The sequence below is a fragment of the Schistocerca serialis genome, chromosome 10, assembly GCF_023864345.2.
Source record: "Schistocerca serialis cubense isolate TAMUIC-IGC-003099 chromosome 10, iqSchSeri2.2, whole genome shotgun sequence".
NCBI lineage: Eukaryota > Metazoa > Arthropoda > Insecta > Orthoptera > Acrididae > Schistocerca > Schistocerca serialis.
This window is the reverse complement of record NC_064647.1, coordinates 238,176,430-238,200,192: the sequence shown is the minus strand read 5'-3', so window position 1 is coordinate 238,200,192 and position 23,763 is coordinate 238,176,430. Positions and strand designations below refer to the sequence as shown.

The following is a 23,763-nucleotide window of genomic DNA, read 5'->3' as shown; positions in this document are numbered from 1 at the left end:
ATTGGCTCCAGAAACACACTTCTGAGTTTAAACACTTCCGCTGGCCACCAAACTCCTCAGACACGAACATCATTGAGGATATCTGGGATGCCTTGCAACGTGCTTTTCAGAAGAGAGCTCCACCCCCTCGTACTCTTACGGCTTTGTGGACAGCTCTGCATGATTCGTGGTGTCAGTTCCCTCCAGCACTAACTTCAGACATTAGTCGAGTCCATGCCACGTTGTGTTGCGGCACTTCTGCGTGCTCGCGGGGGCCCAACACTTTATTAGCCAGGTATACCAGTTTCTGTAGCTCTTCAGTGTAGCTAGGTTCGAAATCACTGCTGACATTCCTCCTTTGTACACTTATGGCCATTTGCTCATTTTCCTTGTGTCCCTGTTCCTCTATTAGCGTACTGCAGTTATTTGTACGTTGTTGTTGCCTTCTGATTTTCTGCAGCAATTTCATTGATACTGAATACCCGTTGCTTACCGCAACTTCTTTTGTAATAGTGATTTTCTTGTTCATCTCTTGTTCCCTAAATCATAGCTCGAAAATATGCCATTTTGAATGTGTCAGGGGACCGAGACTTAAACAGTAACAATGTCGGCACAAATAGGTTCTGTGTACACGCTACAACGATGGCTGCCCGCCTCTGTTGTAATCGTGTATCGAGATACTCGATGGCTCCTTTATTTTCGAGCTCAACTGTGAACCTAATCCTTGCGTGAATAGCAGTCATTCTCACCGCTGTCTCATTAACATTTCTGTGACTTGCTTTAATTAACAAAATTGCGTCATCACATAGCGACACTATTAGAGAATTTTGATGGTTCGTGAAAATTTGTGTCCCAAAGTGTAAAGGAAAGTCTCAACCATTGTGCTAGGGAATTAATTTTCCCAGCAGAACTCTTCGAATTGGTGATACATCTTAACGTTTAAAGTTAAACAGTTGTACGAGAACGTCAGTTGTAGAACTTCCATTAATTCTACTATTTCTCCTGTAGCCATTTTTTATAAGGTTCTTAATGATTTCCAGTGACTCGCGAACTGGCATCTTTGTGTATAAATTCTCCACATCTAGGGAGGCAAAGATGGATTGAGCTGGTATGACTGTATCTTTATCTGCAAGCTCATACATATTTTTAAAACTATACTGCTAGCGAAGTATATAGGAGCGTTTTTAACCTTTGCGCTAGTGTAACGTTTATCGGAACATAAGGATTCAGTTCCTTGTTAGATATAACCCTCATAGATTTCTCCTCTTGAAGTTTTACTTGTGTGTGTGCGTGTGCCGCTTTTTTTTTTTTAATCAGAAAACAGAAAAACAGAATTTTGAGTTTCGCGTTTTCCTTGGATCTTTAGCTACGTCATTAATACTGTTTTCAGAGAGTTTTTTTTTTTAGTTTTGTTTACATACTCTTCGTCATTTATATCTCGTTAACTACTTATTCAAATTATATATACTGGGTGAGTCACGAGGTTTTCCCCCTGTTTCTGGAGGGCATCCCTTAGGTTATTCGGAACACAATATAGAAATAAAGTAATGGGGTCAGGTTCTTAATTAAGGAGCTACAGTAATTGAAAAACTAAGGAAAGTGGCAGTAAAAACTTCCCTTGTAGAATTTCACTATCAAAAATGCACATAATAATTAATTTAAACAATTTTGTAGCAGTCTCTTGCATTCAGGGTGAACTTAAAACAAACGTTCAAAATTTCCTCCTTGTATTTGAAGACAAAGATTCGCACGGGAGCGAACCGCGCGAGTAGCATTTCATAATTTTACGTGCTTGTTCCTTATTGACGCTGCGGCATCGAAAATTCGTTGTATCAGTTCTTCTCGTGTTTCCACCTTAACTTCTTACACGATGTCTTTCATCCACACCCCGTAATGCAGTAGTCTAGGGGTGTTAAATCCGGGGATCTGGCAGGCCAGTTGATAGGGCCCCCGCGACCTGTCCATCGATGTGGGAATTGCTGGTCAAGATAAGCTGTTACGACATGGTGGAAGTGTGCAGGTGCCCCGTAATGTTGGAAGTACATGTGGCGTCTTGTTTCCAGAGGAACATCTTCAAGAAGCTGCGGTAAGTCTTCTCGTAAAAAGATACTGTACATCTGACCATTTAAATTTCCCGGGAGAATAGACGGCCCCAGTAACTGGTCAGACACAACACCAAACCAGATATTGACACTGAATCTGCGTTGAAAGTGAGATACTACCGTGGCATGGGGATTTTCGTCTGCCCAGACATGCATGTTGTTGATACCCTCTCTTGTAAAGGTTGCCTCGTCACTGAACATTATGAAGCGATAGAGGTGGCGATTTCCACTTACACAGTTGCAAAAGTGCAAACGGTTGACACAATCATGTGGCTCCTGCACATGAAAAGGTTGTAGTCCATTCTCATGAAGAATTCTACATACCTGAGATTGCGAAACGTTCAGTCGGGTAGCTAGGAGTCTTGTACTTGAACGAGGACTGCGCTCTGCTGAATTATGGATGTTTTCCTCTTCTCGAACGTCACGATGTCTTTCGGAGTGAATACAAATACTGGGAAGAGTACCAGTTTCTAGCAACATTCGGTATGTTCCACTAAATGTTTTGGCAGTCGGAATCCCACGATTAGGATACCTACGGTGCTGTTCGGCAACAGCAGCCTTCGCATTGCCACCACAGAAGCCCAAAATGTACACCACTCTCCATACTCCTGCGATGAAAACTTGTACGGCATCGCAATGTCTACTGTACACAGGAGACAATAGCAGTAGACAGTGACTGCAGTATCAACAACGTGGTTGTTATGCAAACGTACCACTCGCTGCCACTTGTCTACCTAAGACTGATTGCGTGTCCTGTGAACACGTGTGTAGCGCTCCATACACTGTGGCACGTTTCGGAACTCTGTTGCAGCTCCTTAATTATGGATCTGATCACATTACTGTATTTACATTTTTTGTTCCAAATAACCTAAGGAATAACCTCCACCAACCGGGGGAAAGCCTCGTGACTCACCCTGTATAATGCTACTTTGATTATTATGGTTACTTCCTGACTTCAGCTGTCTTTCACGTTATTGACTGACTTCTGTCTTAATGTTGACTTGGGATTATAGAGTAATTCTTTTGAAATGAGAGATTTCTCTTCAACGGTTATGAGAATATCCGTGAGATTATCAGGTTTATCAAAGAACTCGTGTTTTTAGGGACAATCCCAAAGAAAGCAGATGTTGACAGATTTGAAAATTACCGAACTATCAGTTTAATAAGTCACAGCTGCAAAATACTAACACGCATTCTTTACAGACGAATGGAAAAACTGGTAGAAGCCGACCTCGGGGAAGATCAGTTCGGATTCCGTAGAAATGTTGGAACACGTGAGGCAATACTGACCCTACGAATTATCTTAGAAAATAGATTAAGGAAAGGCAAATCTACGTTTCTAGCATTTGTAGACTTAGAGAAAGCTTTTGACAATGTTGATTGGAATACTCTCTTTCAAATTCTGAAGGTGGCAGGGGTAAAATACAGGGAGCCAAAGGCTATTTACAATTTGTACAGACAGCAGATGGCAGTTATAAGAGTTGAGGGGCATGAAAGGGAAGCAGTGGTTGGGAAGGGAGTGAGACAGGGTGGTACCCTCTCCCCGATTCTATTCAATCTGTGTATTGAGCAAGCAGTAAAGGAAACAAAAGAAAAGTTCGGAGTAGGTACTGAAATCCATGGAGAAGAAATAAAAACTTTGAGGTTCGCCGATGACATTGTAATTCTGTCAGAGACGGCAAAGAACTTGGAAGAGCAGTTGAACTGAATGAATGGACAGTGTCTTGAAAGGAGGATATAAGGTGAACATCAACAAAAGCAAAACGAGGATAATGGAATGTAGTCGAATTAATTCGGGTGATGCTGAGGGAATTAGATTAGGAAATGAGAGGCTTAAAGTTGTAAAGGAGTTTTGCTATTTGGGGAGCAAAATAACTGATGACGGTTTGCGAGTGCGACATTCATTTCTGCAGTGACTTTTGCTACCGTAGTCCTGTTTATTTTCGTCCTAGTCCCTCTTTAACGACCATCTGTAAGAATTACTCAACACACACATTCGTAAAAGCTGGGATCCGAACAGCAGTTAAGTGTTGCGGCGTTCAATATAACCGAAACTACCATAAGCGCTTCGTTCGCGACATTTTTCAACGGACCAATCGCTTGTTTCTTTCGTTACACTTGACACGTCGCGCCCATTGTTATAGACGATCAAAGGGCAATTAATACTGTTACAAAATTTGGAGTAGGAATTGAAATACGACGAGAAGAAATAAAAACTCTGTGGCTTGCCGATGACATCATAATCCTGTCAGAGACAGCAAAGGACTTGGAAGAATAGTCGAACGGAATGGATAGTGTCTTGAAAGACGGATATATGATGAATATCAACAAAAGCAAAACGAGGATAATGGAATGTAGTCAAAATAAATCATGTGATCCTGACGGAATTAGATTAAGAAATTTGGCGCTTAAAACAGTAAATGAGTTTTGTTATTTCGGAAGCAAAATAACTGACGATAGACGAAGTAGAGAGGATATAAAATGTAGACTGGCAATGGCAAGGAAATCGTTTCTGAAGAAGAGAAATTTGTTAACATCGAGTATAGATTTAAGTGTCAGGAAGTCGTTTCTCAAAGTATTTGTATGGAGTGTAGCCATGTATGCAAGTGAAACATGGGCGATAAATAGTTGGGACAAGAAGAGAATAGAAGCTTTCGAAATGTGGTGCTACAGAAGAATGCTGAAGATTAAATGGGTAGATCACATAACTAATGAGGAGGTATTGAATAGGATTGGGGAGAAGAGGAGTTTGTGGCACGACTAGAAGAAGAGACCGGTTGGTAGGACATGTTCTGAGGCATCGAGGGATCACCAATTTTCTATTGGAGGGCAGCGTGGAGGGTAAAAATCGTAGAGGGAGACCAAGAGATGAATACACTAAACAGATTCAGAAGGATGTAGGTTGCAGTAGGTACTGGGAGACGAAGAAGCTTGCACAGCATAGGGTAGCATGGAGAGCTGCATCAAACCAGTCTCAGGACTGAAGACCACATCAACAACAACAACAAGATTTTTAAGTTTCTTTCCACATGTCATCTATAAAATACTAAATCTGTAAAACCGTCAGGCCTGCCCCTTACTCGTTAAACACGCTGATCTCCAAAACTAATAAACTAATTTCCTTGGGATTTGCGCAGGTAACTTAAGCGTAGTTTTGGCTCCGTATGGGCTCCATTTCATCAAAATGGATTACGGAAAAAAGATATCCTTGTATATTATAAAAATAGGTATGTTTCACATCTCCTCGGAAATCACTGGACCGATTTCAACCAAACTTGGTGCAGATACCACTTATCGCCTGGAAAGAATTGCTGTGGGGATAAGAACCACCTGTCTATCAGAAGGGGGGTGAAAAGGAAGCGAGAACTTCCAGGTTTTGTTGATTCAGTACTTGAGAACGACAGCACTCAGTGGCCTCAAACAAGCTTTACACTTAATTTCAAACTTTTACGAAGTTTTCTTCTCGCTGACTCCGTCCTCCACAAAAAGATGAAAGGAAGAAAAGTTTATCGCTTACTTCATTTTTCGCTGTCGATTTCTAATTTATTACTTCTTTGCTTCTAACTGTATTCGCGACACAGTTTTCAGACAGTGTCCACATGTACCACTGAATGTATCTGCAAAATTATATCAATGTACGACACAGAGTTCAGGAAATATGACGTCACAAACAACGATATGCGTGAAAAACTGCTGTATCATGGATGGTATTTGTGTTTATTATTGCTAACACGCTGCACCGATTTCGATGACATTTAGTAATAAGCTAGCCTGAAACCTGAGGAGGTGCATAGGTTACTTTAGAAGGCGTGCGGTACAAGATACTGATTTCAAGAAAATTACGCGAATAAAGGAAAACTATTTACTCTCAGAAAAAGCTCTAAACTCTTTTACTTTGGAACTTTAGCTATTTGTGAAAATTGCTTTATTGGTTGATACGTGCTACGTGATACGATTCAAGGTAGTGAATACAGCGCTTATACAGTGCCAGACACGTAAGGACAGCTGATGTTGTTGCACTTACAGTAGCTTCCTATATACACTACTGGCCATCAAAATTGCTACACCAGGGAGAAACGCAGATGATAAACTGGTATTCACTGGACAAATATACTAGAACTGACATGTGCTTACATTTTCACGCAATTTGGGTGTATAGATCCTGAGAAATCAGTACCCAGAACAACCACCTCTGGCCGTAATAACGGCCTTGATACGCCTGGGCATTGACTCAAACAGAGCTTTGATGGCGTGTACAGGTACAGCTGCCTATGCAGCTTCAACACGATACCACAGTTCATCACGAGTAGTGACTAGCGTATTGTGACGAGCCAGTTGCTCGGCCACCATTGAACAGACGTTTTCAGTTGGTGAGAGATCTGGAGAATGTGCTTGCCAGGCCAGCAGTGGAACATTTTCTGTATGCAGAAAGTCCCGTACATGACCTGCAACATGCGGTCGTGCATTATCCTGCTGAAATGTAGGGTTTCGTAGGGCTTGAATGAAGGGTAGAGCCACGGGTCGTAACACATCTGAAATGTAACGTCCACTGTTCAAAGTGCCGTCAAAGCGGACAAAAGGTGACCGAGACGTGTAACCAATGGCACCCCATACCATCACGCCGGGTGATAACGCCAGTATGGCGATGACGAATACACGCTTCCAATGTGCGTTCACCACGATGTCGCCAAACACGGATGCGACCATCATGATGCTGTAAACAGAACCCGGATTCATTCGAAAGAATGACGTTTTGGTATTCGTGCACCCAGGTTCGTCGTTGAGTACACCATCGCAGGCGCCCCTGTCTGTGATGCAGCGTCAAGGGTAACCGCAGCCATGTTCTCCGAGCTGATACTCCGTGCTGCTGCAAACGTCGTCCAACTGTTCGTGCAGATGATTGTTGTCTGGAAACGTCCCCATCTGTTGACTCAGGGATCGAGACGTGGCTGCACGATCCGTTACAGCCATGCGGATAAGATGCCTGTCATCTCGACTGCTAGTGATACGAGACCGTTGGGATCCAGCACGGCGTTCCGCATTACCCTCCTGAACCCACCGATTCCATATTCTGCTAACAGTCATTGGATCTCGACCAACGCGAGCAGCAGTGTCGCGATACGATAAACCGCAGTCGTGGTAAGCTACAATGCGACCTTTATCAAAGTCCGGAACGTGATGGTACGTATTTCTCCTCCTTACACGAGGAAGCACAACAAAGTTTCACCAGGCAACGCTGGTCAACTGCTGTTTGTGTATGAGAAATCGGTTGTAAACTTTCCTCATGTCAGCACGTTGTAGGTGTCGCCACCGGCGCCAACCTTGTGCGAATGCTCTGAAAAGCTAATCAGTTGGATATCACAGCATCTTCTCCCTCTCGGTTAAATTTCGCGTCTGTAGCACGTCATCTTCGTGGTGTAGCAATTTTAATGTTCAGTGGTGCATATAGTCAGACTGTGCAGGAGATGACAAGTTACCCACCGCAAAGTGCGCTATGATGCGGAATTATATGGCATTCTTATGGCTCTGCAGACATCACCGTACAAGGTTTCCTGTCTGTTCCGGCTCGCTTAGTGCTCTGCAAGCACGTCGCTAAATGTATCCAGTAGACCAGCTGATTCAGCCCATCCATGACTGCTTGCAGCGGCTCCAACACCGTGGCGAGGAGTTGATCCTTTGCTGGGTACCTGGCCGCATCGGGATATGAGGAAACGACATGGCCGACAAGGCGGCCGAGAAAACGTGTAAGGACGGTGCTGTCCGTAAATGGCCCACCCCTTTACTCGCCATGATCTCATTTTCTGACAGACGCATCGTGCGCATGTGAGGTACTGAATGGTTGCAGCTGAGAGAAAACAAACTACGGTCGCTCAAATCGACCGCAAAAGACTTGGCGGACTTCATGTCAGCCACACCGCTGGACGGAAGTTCTGCTCACCAGACTGCGGATCGGACACAGCCCTTTTACCCAAGGCTTCCTCCACCGGCGGGAGGATCCACCGTTCTGTGAAGTTTGTGGTGTGCCGCTTTCAGTTCAGCATATTTTGGCAACGTGTGTCCTATATACTGGTATTAGGGCAGTCCCAAGTCTCGCTGGAGATCTGCCCACCATCCTCACAGATACTGATTCCAGTGTTACAAGACTGGTGAAATTTTGTGAACTGCCAGGCCCCTAAATTGGGGTGGAAGGGAGACAGACTTTACTACATTATAAACTGCTTCGCATGTGGGGACAGCCTTCGTCCCCACCCATGAGATTGGCATGGTGATTTTCCGTCAGTGCGCTGATGGCCATGATTTTGAGCGCCCCTGACCTCAAATAATAATAATAATAATAATAATCAAAGTGCGCTGCATGTAAATCTTCATTTAGTGTGTCCTTGTTCATGTAGGCATCCCTGGTGCCAGCTTTTAGCCACATAATTTCGATTTTATTATGTACTGCGTTAGCTGTGGCTTTTTTATTTCGCGATTTTGACTTTTGCGTAATTCCAAGATTGCGGGGGGGGGGGGGGGGGTTGAAAAGGAAGCGCGAGTACTCAGATTTTGTTAATGGTGTCGTCGATTAACACCGTTCCTCACAAGCGACTTCTAATCAAGCTGCGGGCCTATGGGGTATCGTCTCAGTCGTGCGACTGGATTCGTGATTTCCTGTCAGGAAGATCGCAGTTCGTAGTAATAGACGGCAAATCATCGAGTAAAACTGAAGTGATATCAGGTGTTCCCCAGGGAAGCGTCCTGGGACCTCTGCTGTTCCTTATCTATATAAATGACCTGCGTGACAATCTGAGCAGTTCTCTTACGTTGTTCGCAGATGATGTTGTAATTTACCGTCTAGTAAGGTCATCCGAAGACCAGTATCAGTTGCAAAGCGATTTAGAAAAGATTGCTGTATGGTGTGGCAGGTGGCAGTTGACGCTAAATAACGAAAAGTGTGAGGTCGTCCACACGAGTTCCAAAAGAAATCCGTTGGAATTCGATTACTCGATAAATAGTACAATTCTCAAGGCTGTCAATTCAATTAAGTACCTGGGTGTTAAAATTACGAACAATTTCAGTCGGAAAGACCACATAGATAATACTGTGGGGAAGGCGAGGCACACGTTGCGTTTCATTGGCAGGACACTTAGAAGATGCAACAAGTCCACTAAAGAGACAGCTGACACTATACTCGTTCGTCCTCTGTTAGAATATTGCTGCGCGGTGTGGGATCCTCACCAGGCGGGATTGACAAAGGATATCGAAAGGGTGCAAAAAAAAGGGCAGCTCGTTTTGTATTATCACGTAATAGGGGAGAGAGTGTGGCAGATATGATACGCGAGTTGGGATGGAAGTCATTAAAGCAAAGACGTTTTTCGTTGCGGCGAGATATATTTACGAAATTTCACTCACCAACTTTCTCTTCCGAATGCGAAAATATTTTGTTGAGCCCAACCTCAATAGGTAGGAATGATCATCAAAATAAAATAAGAGAAATCAGAGCTCGAACAGAAAGGTTTAGGTGTTCGTTTTTCCCGCGCGCTGTTCGGGAGTGGAATGGTAGAGAGATAGTATGATTGTGGTTTGATGAACCCTCTGCCAAGCACTTAAATGTGAATTGCAGAGCAGTCATGTAGATGTAGATGTAACTACGCGAGACGTCATGCAACGTCTGGAGGGAACCAATCTTGCTGAAGAAGAAAGACGACGAAGAGATGAAAAGGGGAAGAAAGTGTTAGTGGTGCGGAAGGACTCAGTTTGATTCCTCTTACCTCTTCAGATTTCCTTTTGTGTTACGGAGGTGTGGAGTGGGGTCAGGGCAGATGAGGAGCCACTTGGATAAGCGGTGGCGTCATCGGGCTCCGCCTACTGGCTGTAACGGCTGGAGCGACCAGCGACACGCCATCCACGTGTTCCACGATCATAGATCGCTCGTCGTACTGCCTTCTAGGCAGCAGTCGGCCAGACTGGAACAGTCGTAAGGCTTAACGCGTGAGTCGTGTTTACGTCGTTTGTATTTTGATATTAGCATTCCTTCTGAAATTCAGTTTTACATCACTTTCTCATTAATTTTAGTTTTTAATTTCCAGTTCATTGAAGTAAGCCGTCTTTCACCGCCTGACACGGCACCAGTTTTACTGTAGGCCACATACTCATCGCGAGAGAATTCAGTAGCTGTGTTGATATTTCAAAAACGCTGCGTAGCATTCGTTTATCCGTCTCAGTTGCACACTTTACAGGGTACGATTAGTTGTGATCGCACTCGATCGTCTTCAGACCTATGCAGCCTGTACTCTCTATACAGGAACTACACACCAGAATACTTTGTAAATTGTGACTCAAATTCTGGATCCTAAATTTCAAAAATGGTTCAAATGGCTCTGAGCACTTGGGACTTAAAATAAACGTCTGAGGTCATCAGTCGCCTAGAACTTAGAACTAATTAAACCTAACTAACCTAAGGACATCACAGACATCCATGCCCGAGGCAGGATACAAACCTGCGACCGTAGCTGTCGCGCGGTTTCAGACTGAAGCGCTTAGAACCACTCGGTCACAGCGGCCGGCGATTCTCAATTTCTTCCGTGTCGACTGCCCATTCTTCTTCTGTGACGTCATGAGACAATTCCGCCTCCACGTACAGACCTTTTAAAGTACTACGAAAAGTAATGCCTCCGAAATTTTTACGTGACTCGTTTTAAAGCAAAACAAACGTTATTTACATTCTACGTCTTTCAATCTTCATCTGTACACATTTGCAGCACCCTGCCGCTAGAGGGCTCCGGTTGGTAACATGGCGGTGTGTAACATTACTGTGTCGGTGTGTGGGAAACAGCGGGCTGTAATCGAGTTTCGTATTCCATGAGTTCGTCCACACATGGAGAACTTCCTCTTTCAGCACGACAATGTCAGACCACACACGACTGCTGCGACATCTGCAACAACCCGACGCCTTGTGTTCACTGCCAGAGATCATCCTCCGTGCTGTATCAACTTGGTCGTGTTTCCGTAACTTAAAGAACACCTTTGAGGAAATTTTAATAAACATTTTTGGAACAGCGATCAAAAAATTTTTAAAAAATTTTTGTTTTTAAAATTCAGTCTTCATCGCACCATGTATCTTACAAGAACTTACGTCACCGGTAATTTAATTTAGAGAGTAATAGAAACCTTACTAGATTGACAATAAAACATTAGAAAATGCTTATAAGGATAAAATACAGTAATACTTGTTATACCCATGGCATTCATCGAAGATGGCAGGTGGAGCACTCTTCTCAGCTGCTGTGATGTCAACTGGTGCCAGCAAGTGACGGGCATACCCTTAAATACGAAGATGCTCCGCTTACAGCTTCTCCCTCTACCTCACGTCAACAAATCAGTGTAAAACGGGTTCACATAATCGTCAAAACGTAAAAAACAGAGTACAATAATAACATAAAAATAGTTATGTATAAAATATCTCTTTACAACCATGGAACTACTACAGTATTGTATAAAATATCAATTAAAAGCTTTAAAATAACTGTACAGACGATATAGACTCAGTATGCTCTCTATGGGCTAAGGTGGTACTAGCACAGTGGTTTCAAAGTCAACGATGTTGTGAAGGTCTTTGGCATTGCGGCATCATATCGATATGTGAGTTGTGACTCGACTGCAAGTATCCACCTATACTAAATTCAGTCTGTCTGTCTTATATTAACTTTATTTGCCACTGGTGATATATGTAATAATGGAATGATCAGCTGCAGACTGCTATGATATTACATACACATTTTAAAATGACGTAAAACTGATTTATTAAAAAATGAAGTCATATTTCCTAATATTTCTAGTAGGAAGTTTAAGATTGTGATATAAACATTTACGTACTATTCTAAGGTACGTTTCTGCCATGGATACAACTGGGTCCTGTGATTTTTCTGAGCAAAAGATTTCCAGCACCTTTGAGGAGTTCGCTCTGATAGTTATGAAGCGGTGCACTCAGAGGTGAAGCCGTGGCTCCGTCAAAAAGTGTCGAACGTCCTATAGTGGCGGTATCAAGGAACTGCTGTCTCGTTGGGAGAAATGTGTTCGTCTAAGAAATAAATATGTAGATATGAAGTATAAAGACGTACAACGTTAGTAAACTATGCCTTAATCTACATCTACATCCATATTCCGCAAGCCACCTGACGGTGTGTGGCGGAGGGTACCTTGAGTACCTCTATCGGTTCTCCCTTCTCCAGTCTCGTATTGTTCGTGGAAAGAAGGATTGTCGGTATGCTTCTGTGTGGGCTCTAATCTCTCTGATTTTATCCTCATGGTCTCTTTGCGAGATATACGTAGGAGGGAGCAATATACTGCTTGACTCCTCGGTGAAGGTATGTTCTTGAAACTTCAACAAAATCCCGTACCGAGCTACTGAGCGTCTCTCCTGCAGAGTCTTCCACTGGAGTTTACCTATAATCTCCGTAATGCTTTCGCGATTACTAAATGATCCTGTAACGAAGCGCGCTGCTCTCCGTTGGATCTTCTCTCTCTCTCTCTTCTATCAACCCTATCTGGTACGGATCCCACACCAGTGAACAGTATTCAAGCAGTGGGCGAACAAGTGTACTGTAATCTACTTCCTTTGTTTTCGGACTGCATTTCCTTAGGATTCTTCCAACGAATCCGTCTGGCATCTGCTTTACTGGCCATTAATTTTATGTGATCATTCCATTTTAAATGACTCCTAATGCGTACTCCCAGATAATTTATGGAATTAACTGCTTCCAGTTGCTGACCTGCTATATTGTAGCTAAATGATAAGGGATCTTTCTATGTATTCACAGCACATAAAACTTGTCTACACTGAGATTCAATTTGTCATTCCCTGCACCGTGCATCAATTAGTTGCAGATCCTCCTGCATTTCAGTACAATTTTCCATTGTTACAACCTCTCGATATACCACACCATCATCCGCAAAAAGCCTCAGTGAACTTCCGATGTCATCCACAAGGTCATTTATGTATATTGTGAATAGCAACGGTCCTTCGACACTCCCCTGCGGCACACCTGAAATCACTCTTACTTCGTAAAACTTCTCTCCATTCAGAATGACACGCTGCGTTCTGTTATCTAGGAACTCTTCAATCCAATCACACAATTGGTCTGATGGTCCATATGCTCTTACTTTTCGTTAAACGAGTGTGGGGAAATGTATCAGACGCCTCGTGGAAGTCAAGAAACACGGCATCTACCTGGGAAACCGTGTCTGTGGCCCTCTGAGTCTCGTGGACGAATAGCGCGAGCTGTGTTTCACACGATCGTCTTTTTCGAAACCCATGGTGATTCCTACAGAGTAGATTTCTAGTGTCCAGAAAAGTCATTGTACTCTAACATAATATGTGTTCCAAAATTCTACAACTGATAGATGTTAGAGATATAGGTCTATAGTTCTGCACATCTGTTCGACGTCCCTTCTTGAAAACGGGGATGACCTGTGCCCTTTTCCAATCCTTTGGAACGCTACGCTCTTCTAGAGACCTACGGTACACCGCTGCAAGAAGGGGGGCAAGTTCCTTCGCGTACTCTGTGTAAAATCGAACTGGTATCGCATCAGGTCCAGCGGCCTTTCCTCTTTTGAGCGATTCTAATTGTTTCTCTATCCCTCTGTCGTCTATTTCGATATCTATCATTTTGTCATTTGTGCGACAATGTAGAGAAGGAACTACAGTGCAGCCTTCCTCTGTGAAACAGCTTTGGAAAAAGACATTTATTTTGAAAGTTTCAAGAATTTTCACGTAAAACATTCGAAGGCGTTACGTGCCAGCACGTCCTCCTACGTTTTCAACCTATTCTCTGTCTCTACTATGCATTCAATAGTAGAATTCCTCTTACACTATTAATGTTGATGCCTGTGGTTTTAATTTCACTAAAGTTTGTTTCTATTTGTCTATATCCTCAATCAGTCCTTCCGAGAACCATTCCTTTTTCGATTTGCTTTAATTTTTCCTGCAGCCGTTTCGCCTTGGCTTCCCTACTCTCTTAGTATGGGCACTAAAGACGTGTGGATACCGTATGCCTATATCATCATCCCATCACTACCAGCACCACCAACACGACGATGGTTCAGTCCTCTGGTAGCCGCTTGTGAATGTGGGCGGCTTGCCAGCGGCTGCTCCCCCCCAGACCGAAGAAAGCCCGAGCCATATCACGGACAAAAAAAGGCTGGTTTCCTTTTTCGTATTTTACGCTCTTGTCTGGCGTCTCGGCAAAGGCGATGCCGTCAGGCGTAACAAGACTTCGCTCTGAAGTAGGATAAGGGAAAAGAAGTGTATGCAGTGTCGGGAGGGGGGGGGGGGAGATGGGCCATCCCGTACGGCGTACAGTATAGTTATTACACTGAAGCGCCAAAGAAACTGGTATAGGGGTGCGTATTGAAATGGAGAGATATGTAAACAGGTAGAATACGGCGCTGCCATCGGCAACACCTTTATGAGGCAACAAGTGTCTGGCGCACTTGTTACATCGGTTACTGCTGCTACAATGGCAGGTTATCAAGATTTAAGTGAGTTTGGCAGTGGTGGTATAGTCGGCGCACGAGCGACGGGACACAGCATCTCCGAGGTTGCGATGAAGTGGGGATTTTCTCGTACATTTCACGAGTGTAATTGACCTCGGGGAAGATCAGTTTGGATTCCGTAGAAATATTGGAACACGTGAGGCAATACTGACCCTACGACATATCTTAGAAACTAGATTAAGGAAAGGCAAACCCACGTTTCCAGCATTTGTAGACATAGAAAAAGCTTTTGACAATGTTAACTGGAATACTCTGTTTCAAATTCTGAAGGTGGCAGGGGTAAATACAGGGAGCGAAAGGCTATTTACAATTTGTACAGAAACCAGATGGCAGTTATAAGAGTCGAGGGACATGAAAGGGAAGCTGTAGTTGGGAAGGGAGTGAGACAGGGTTGTAGGCTCTCTCCGATGTTATTCATTCTATATATTGAGCAAGCAGTGAAAGAAACAAAGGAAAAATTTGGAGTAGGTATTAAAGTCCATGGATAATAAATAAAAATTTTGAGGTTCGCCGATGACATTGTAATTCTGTCACAGACAGCAAAGGACTTGGAAGAGCAGTTGAACGGAGTGGACGGTGTCTTGAAGGGTGGATGTAAGATGAACATCAACAAAAGCAAAACGAGGATAATGGAATGTAGTCGAATTAAATCAGGTGATGCTGAAGGAATTAAATTAGGAAATGAGACACTTAAAGTAGTAAAGGAGTGTTGCTATTTGGGGAGCAAAATAACTGATGATGGTCGAAGTAGAGAGGATATAAAATGTAGACTGGCAATGGCAAGGAAAGTGTTTCTGAAGAAGAGAAATTTGTTAACATCGAGTGCAGATTTAAGTGTCAGGAAGTCGTTTCTGAAAGTATTTGTATGGAGTGTAGCCATGTATGGAAGTGAAACATGACGATAAATAGTTTAGACAAGAAGAGAATAGAAGCTTTTGAAATGTGGTGCTACAGAAGAATGCTGAAGATTAGATGGGTAGATCACATAACTAATGAGGAGGTATTGAATAGGATTGGGGAGAAGAGGAGCTTGTGGCACAACTTGACTAGAAGAAGGGGTCAGTTGGTAGGACATGGTCTGAGGCATCAAGGAATCACCAATTTAGTATTGAAGGGCAGCGTGGAGGGTAAAAATCGTAGAGGGAGACCAAGAGATGAATACACTAAGCAGATTCAGAAGGATGTAGCTTGCAGTAGTTACTGGGATATGAAGCAGCTTGCCCAGGGTAGAGCAGTATGGAGAGCTGCATCAAACCAGTCTCAGGACTGAAGCGCACAACAACAACCGTGATTATCAAGAATCCGGCAAAACATCAAATCTCCGATGTTGCTGAGGCCGGAAAAAGATCCTGCAAGAACGGGACCAACGCCGACTGAAGAGAATCGCCCAGCGTGACAGAAGTGCAACCCTTCCGCAAACTGCTGCAGATTTCAGTGCTGTGCCATCAACAAGTGCAGGTGTGCAAACCATTCAACGAAACATCACCGATATGGGCTTTCGGAGCCGAAGGCCCACTTGTGTACCCTTGATGACTGCACGACACAAAGCTTTACGCCTTGCCTGGGCCCGTCAACACCGACATTCGACTGTTGATAACTGGAAGCATGTTGCCTCGTCGGACGAGTCTCATTTCAGATTGTATCGAGCGGTAGGGAGAAAGCCTTATGAATCCATGGACCCTGCATGTCAGCAGGGGACTGTGGAGCGTGTGCAGTTGGAGTGCAATGGGACCCCTGATACGTCTAGATACGTCTCTGACAGGTGACACGTACGTAAGAACCTGCGTCCATTCATGTGCATTGTGGATTCCGACGGACTTGGACAATTCCGGCAGGACAATGCGACACCCGACACGTCCAGAATTGCTACAGAGTGCCTCCAGGAACACTCTTCCGAGTTTAAACACTTTCGATGGCCACCAAAGTCCCCAGGCACGAACGTTATTGAGCGTAACTTTGATGCATTGCAACTTGCTGTTCAGAATAGATCTCCATCCCCTCGTACTCTTACGGATTTATGGACAGCCGTGCAGGATTCACGGTGTCGATTCCTTCCAGCACTACTTCATACAGTAGTCGAGTCCATGCCAAGTCGTGTTGCGGCACATCTGCGTGCTGAAGGGGGCCCTACACGATATTAGACAGGTGTACCAGTTTCTTTGCCTCTTCAGTGTATCTCGGTATGAAGTCAGGATAGCTGTTGGGAACCTGTGGAGCGTCGGCGACGCCAGTAAACCGTTATTTCAGTACAGTTATTTATTCGTAATGTTTGAGCAAGTCGTCGTTCTCCTGCAGCAGCCTCGGCCGTTGCCAACTCAGCCACGTTCTGGATTCTAGCTGACGTCCGTCGAGTCAGCTCCGCGCCTGCACGCCCAGGAGGTGACGTCGCCAGCGACCCTGGCGGCGCGGGTTGCCTGGTGCCGGTAGTCGTGTGGTCGTATGATGCCCTCCTCACCGCTGGCAGGTTTCAGCATCCGAAGGCGCCCGATCGTTGAACAGGAACGTGGGCCCCAAGAGGCCATGTCGCTGGCAGCATTGGGCGATGTGGTGTCGGAAGACAGTTTCTGCATCAGTGGACGGTAGGCGGCGAGAAGAAAGAAGTTCATCAGGTGAAGGCAGCCATCATCTACGGCTAGTTCATAGACTATGCTGGAGCCTACTACAGTACTGTAGTGTAGTGAACACCAAGTCCTTTCATCCGTACATGTACTTTTTCATCATTACTAACTTTACGACAGGAGCGGGTATACAATGTAAAAGGCATATTACTATATACATAACTAGGTCTAGACTGGGACTTAGCATCTATTCCACAATGCCAGCTCTTGTGAGCGATGACGTCTCGGTCGGCGAATGATTCGAGTCCAGGTAGAGAGGCATTCTCACATCGGACAGTAGCTAGAGTAAACCATCCACTACCGGTACTCCCTGTGCCAGCATCATGACTGAAATTAACTCGACATCCACGGAAAAAAATTGGTCCATTGAGTATAACACTTCGTGCGGTTCCATTTGTGCCAAGTTTATTTTCGAGGCTTATTATGCGTTTGTAGACAGGTATGCGGTGGCGGCGTTGACGATACACACGTCGACGAGGCACAGTGCTTCAATGCTGTTGCAGCACTACAGTATCGTAATCATGAGATCGAGTGCTGTTACTGTGAATGCCACTGATCCTATTCATCGGCTCATGAAAAGAGCTCGAGAGTTGCAGTATTTGAACAGAGTCTATGACGCGAAGTTCGGTTCGTAATGACCGCAAGTGCCCTCCTTACTCTACATCTACACCTAAATGATTACTCTGCAATTCACATTTTAGTGCTTCGCAGAGGGTTCCTCGAACCACAATCATACTATCTCTCTACCATTCCACTCCCGAACAGCGCGCGGGAAAAACGAACACCTAAACCTTTCTGTTCGAGCTCTGATTTCTCTTATTTTATGTTGATGATCATTCCTACCTATGTAGGGCTCAACAAAATATTTTCGCATTGGGAAGAGAAAGTTGGAGACTGAAATTCCGTAAATAGATCTCGCCGCGACGAAAAACGTCTTTGCTTTAATGACTTCCATCCCAACTCGCGTATCATATCTGCCACACTCTCTCCTCTATTACGTGATCATACAAATCGAGCTGCCCTTTTTTGCAACCTTTCGAAGTCCTCCGTCAATCCCACCTGGTAAGGATCCCACACCGCGCAGCAATATTCTAACAGAGGACGAACGAGTGTAGTGTAAGCTGTCTCTTTAGTGGACTTGTTGCATCTTCTATGTGTCCTGCCAATGAAACGCAACCTTTGCCTCGCCTTCCCCACAATATTGTCTATGTGGTCTTTCCAACTGAAGTTGTTCGTTATTTTAACACCCAGGTACTTAGTTGAATTAACAGCCTTGAGAATTGTACTATTTATCGAGTAATCGAATTCCAACGGATTTCTTTTGGAACTCATGTGGATCACCTGACGCGTTTCGTTATTTAGCGTCAACTGCCACCTGCCACACCATACAGCAATCTTTTCTAAATCGCTTTGCAACTTATTCTGCTGCATTTAGAACTGCTGTGTCAGTCCCTCGCTACCTGCTCTTATAAAATGATGGAGGTTTTTGCAACATCCTTAAGAGCTACGAATATGCTTGTCTCGCTCCCTATTTTCTGCTGAGTGCTTATTCCTTACTCGGCAGACAGTGTCGTCGACCTGACCCACTTGGGACGTACTGGTTCGCTTCCTGCATCCTTCTGTGCTCCAGCATGACGTGAATTTACCCGAGGCAATTTAAGTGAGTTTTAATAAAAAAAAATTATCTTATTTCTACCCCTTAGTATTCTGTGGCTACTGGCCACCCGAACTCTCACAAGCATGCTCTGTTCGACACATTGTCAGTGTATCTCTCTCTCTCTCTCTCTCTCTCTCTCTCTCTCTCTCTCTCTCATGTACACTGGTTCTAATTAGTATAGTTATTAGAAAAATTTGTTTGAAATTGGAATATTGCACTACTAAATCGGCAAATATACTTTGTTGTAGTATTGGAGTGACGTAAAAAACGAAAGGAAAAGAAATATGAAAAATAAAACCATTCAGAATTTGCAAAGTCTTCACACTTTGTAGCACGATTCTGGTTTTCTAACACACAGAGATATCCTCCTCGAAGATGCCATCCCACGTCGTGGAAGGCAAGCATGAAGGGCTGCAGGGTTCGCAGGAGAGCTTCTGTAAAGTTTGGAAGGTAGGAGACGAGGTACTGGCAGAAGTAAAGCTGTGAGGACGGGGCGTGAGTCGTGCTTGGGTAGCTCAGTTAGTAGAGCACTTGCCCACGAGAGGCGAAGGTCCTGAGTTCGAGTCTCGGTCTGCGGCACACAGTTTTAATCTGCCAGGAAGTTTCACATCAGCGCACACTCCGCTGCAGAGTGAAAATCTGATTCTGGAAACATCCCCCAGGCTGTGGCTAAGCCATGTCTCCGCAGTATCATTTCTTTCCGGAGTGCCAGTTCTGCAAGGTTCGCAGGAGAGCTTCTGTTAAGTTTGGAAGGTAGGAGAGGAGGTACTGGCAGAAGTAAAGCTGTGAGGACAGGACGTGAGTCCTGCTTGGGTAGCTCAGCTGGTAGAGCACTTGCCCGCGAAAGGCAGAGGTCCCGAGTTCGAGTCTCGGTCCGGCACACAGTTTTAATCTGCCAGGAAGTTTCAGGGGTACACGTTGTTCACGGTAATGTTCACGCAGTCCACAGCTGTCACGGTGCCCCCATACAAGGCCAGGTGTGTGCCCCCCACAGCAAATTACTGCCCCCACCGAAGAGAACATGCGGAGCAGTTTTTCGCACAGGTGACTGGGTTCAAATGGTTCAAATGGCTCTGAGCACTATGGGACTTTACATCTATGGTCATCAGTCCCCTAGAACTTAGAACTACTTAAACCTAACTAACCTAAGGACAGCACACAACACCCAGCCACCACGAGGCAGAGAAAATCCCTGACCCCGCCGGGAATCGAACCCGGGAACCCGGGCGTGGGAAGCGAGAACGCTACCGCACGAACACGAGATGCAGGCATTTAGGTACAGCCGTAGACCCGATGTTGCAAGGAACGTAATATATTTGACCAGGCGACATCTTTCCAATGCTCCAAGGTCCAGACTCCTTGACTGTGTGCGCACTCTATTTTTAATTGAAGATGTCGTTGGGTCAACTTTCGAACACATACGAGGATGCTGCGGAGCCTCGTGTTCCACAATGTTTGCTGGAAGGTGTGTTCTGAAGCAGGTTTGTATTCCACCGGTACATCTGTCACCCATTACCGCCTACGTAACTTCACTGTATGTATGGGGCTTCGTCCACGTTCTGTCACAAGGTCCAACACTTCATCGCTAACTCGTGGTTGTACCATCATTTAACCATCTCCCATACATGCTCACGACAGTAGCACATGACCAAGCCAATCACCTATGACACTTCCATTTCCAAGATGTTCATTCCAAGGCACTGGGCTACAGCAATGTGTCCCTTGTGAAAGTGACTTATGTCACAGGCTTTACCTCTCTGTGGCCTCGTATCCTCGTTTAAACATTGCCCATTTCGTCTCCGCTCCGCTTCCACACTGAGACGACAAAAGTCGTGGGATAGCTCCAAGTATCGTGTCGGACCTCCTTTTGCCACCGGCGTAATGCGGCAACTCGACCTGGCATGTGTTCAACAAGTCGTCTGATGTGCCCTGTAGAGATACTGAGACGTAATGCCTCTGCAGCTGTCCATAACTGCGAAACTGTCGCCGGTGCAGCATTTTGTGCACCAACTGACCTCTGGATAAAGTCCCATGTCGGGCGATCTGGGTGGTGAAATGAGCTAGGTTTTTCCAGAATGTTGTTCAGATCAATTACGAAAAACTTTGGCTGGTTTCTTGGCGCATTGTCCTCCATAAAAATTCCATCGTTCTTTGGAACATGAACTCCATGAATGAATGGCTGCAAATAGTCTCCAGGTAGCCGAACATAAGCATTGCCAGTCAATGATCAGTTCAGTTGGACTACAGGACCCAGTCCATTCCACGTAAGCAGAGTCCATATCATTATCGAACCACTACTCTCTTTCAAATTCTGAAGGCGGCAGCGGTAAAATACAGGGAGCGAAAGGCTATTTACAATTTGTACAGAAACCAGATGGGAATTACGAGGTGCATTCAAGTTCTAAGGCCTCCGATTTTTTTTCTCCGGACTGGAAAGAGATAGAAACGTGCGCATTGTTTTAAAATGAGGCCACGTTCATTGTCAATACGTCCCAGAGATGGCAGCACCGTACAGCAGATGGAATGTTACTGCCAGCGGCGACAATGAGAACTGTTTTAAATACTTAAAATGGCGACGTTTTCCGTACTTGAACAGCGTGCAATCATTCGTTTTCTGAATTTGCGTGGTGTGAAACCAATTGAAATTCATCGACAGTTGAAGGAGACATGTGGTATGGAGTTATGGATGTGTCGAAAGTGCGTTCGTGGGTACGACAATTTAATGAAGGCAGAACATCGTGTGACAACAAACCGAAACAACCTCGGGCTCGCACTAGCCAGTCTGACGACATGATCGAGAAAGTGGAGAGAATTGTTTTGGGGGATCGCCGAATGACTGTTGAACAGATCGCCTCCAGAGTTGGCATTTCTGTGGGTTCTGTGCACACAATCCTGCTTGACGACCTGAAAATGCGAAAAGTGTCATCCAGGTGGGTGCCATGAATGCTGACGGACGACCACATGGCTGCCCGTGTGGCATGTTGCCAAGCAATGTTGACGCGCAACGACAGCATGAATGGCACTTTCTTTTCGTCGGTTGTGACAATGGATGAGACGTGGATGCCATTTTTCAATCCAGAAACAAAGCGCCAGTCAGCTCAATGGAAGCACACAGATTCACCGCCACCAAAAAAATTTCGGGTAACCGCCAGTGCTGAAAAAATGATGGTGTCCATGTTCTGGGACAGCGAGGGCGTAATCCTTACCCATTGCGTTCCAAAGGGCACTACGGTAACAGGTGCATCCTACGAAAATGTTTTGAAGAACAAATTCCTTCCTGCACTGCAACAAAAACGTCCGGGAAGGGCTATGCGTGTGCTGTTTCACCAAGACAACGCACCCGCACATCGAGCTAACGTTATGCAACAGTTTCTTCGTGATAACAACTTTGAAGTGATTCCTCATGTTCCCTACTCACCTGACCTGGCTCCTAGTGACTTTTGGCTTTTTCCAACAATGGAAGACACTCTCTGTGGCCGCACATTCACCAGCCTTGCTGCTATTGCCTCAGCGATTTTCCAGTGGTCAAAACAGACTCCTATAGAAGCCTTCGCCGCTGCAATGGAATCATGGCGTCAGCGTTGTGAGAAATGTGTACGTCTGCAGGGCGGTTACGTCGAGAAGTAACGCCAGTTTCATCGATTTCGGGTGAGTAGTTAATTAGATAAAAATCGGAGGCCTTAGAACTTGAATGCACCTCGTATAACAGTCGAGGGACACGAAAGAGAAGGAGTGGTTGGGAAGGGAGTGAGAGAGGGCTGTAGCCTCTCCGTGATGTTATTCAATCTGTATATTGAGCAAGCAGTAAAAGAAACAAAAGAAAAATTCGGAGTAGGTATTAAAACCCATGGAGAAGAAATAAAAACTTTGAGGTTCGCCGATGACATTGTAATTCTGTCAGAGACAGCAAAGGACTTCGAAGAGCAGCTGAACTGAATGAATGGACAGTGTCTTGAAAGGAGGATACAAGATGAACATGAACAAAAGCAAAACGAGGATAATGGAATGTAATCGAATTAAGTCGGGTGATGCTGAGGGAATTAGATTAGGAAATGAGACACTTGAAGTAGTAAAGGAGTTTTGCTATTTGGGGAGCAAAATAAGTGATGACGGTCGAAGTAGAGAGGATGTAGACTGGCAATGGCAAGGAAAGCGTTTCTGAAGAAGAGAAATTTGTTAACATCGAGTATTGACTTAAGAGTCAGGAAGTCGTTTCTGAAAGTATTTGTATGGAGTGTAGCCATGTATGCAAGTGAAACATGGACGATAAATGGTTTAGACAAGAAGTGAATAGTAGCTTTCGAAATGTGGTGCTACAGAAGAATGCTGAAGATTAGATGGGTAGATCACGTAACTAATGAGGAGGTATAGAATTGGGGGGGAAGAGGAGTTTGTGGCACAACGTGACAAGAAGAAGGGACCGGTTGGTAGGACATGTTCTGAGGCATCAAGGGATCAGAAATTTAGCATTGGAGGGCAGCGTGGAGGGTAAAAATCGTAGGGGGAGACCAAGAGATGAATACACTAAGCAGATTCAGAAGGACGTAGGCTGCAGTAAGTACTGGGAGATGAAGCAGCTTGCACAGGATAGAGTAGCACGGAGAGCTGCGTCAAACCAGTCTCAGGACTGAAGACCACAACGACAACAACAATAACCATTATGGAACCACCACTAGAAAGCACAGCGCCTTGCTGACAACTTGGGTCCGTGGCTTCATGGGATCTGCGCCACGCTCTAGCCCTACCGTCAGCTTTAGCAACTGAAATCGGGACACGTTTGGCCAGGAATGCTTTTCCAGTCGTTTGGGGGTCCAACCGATATGGTCAGGAGCCCGGGAGAGGCGCTGCGGAGGATGCCGCGCTTTTATGAAAG

At 44.9% G+C, this 23,763-nt stretch overlaps 1 protein-coding gene across 3 annotated transcripts in view; it reads left to right on the top strand.

Annotated features, from left to right (window-relative positions):
* The window catches only part of LOC126424764 (putative mediator of RNA polymerase II transcription subunit 12), a 454,189-nt gene that overhangs the window by 67,253 nt on the left and 363,173 nt on the right, over positions 1-23,763 (top strand). The window lies entirely within an intron of this gene.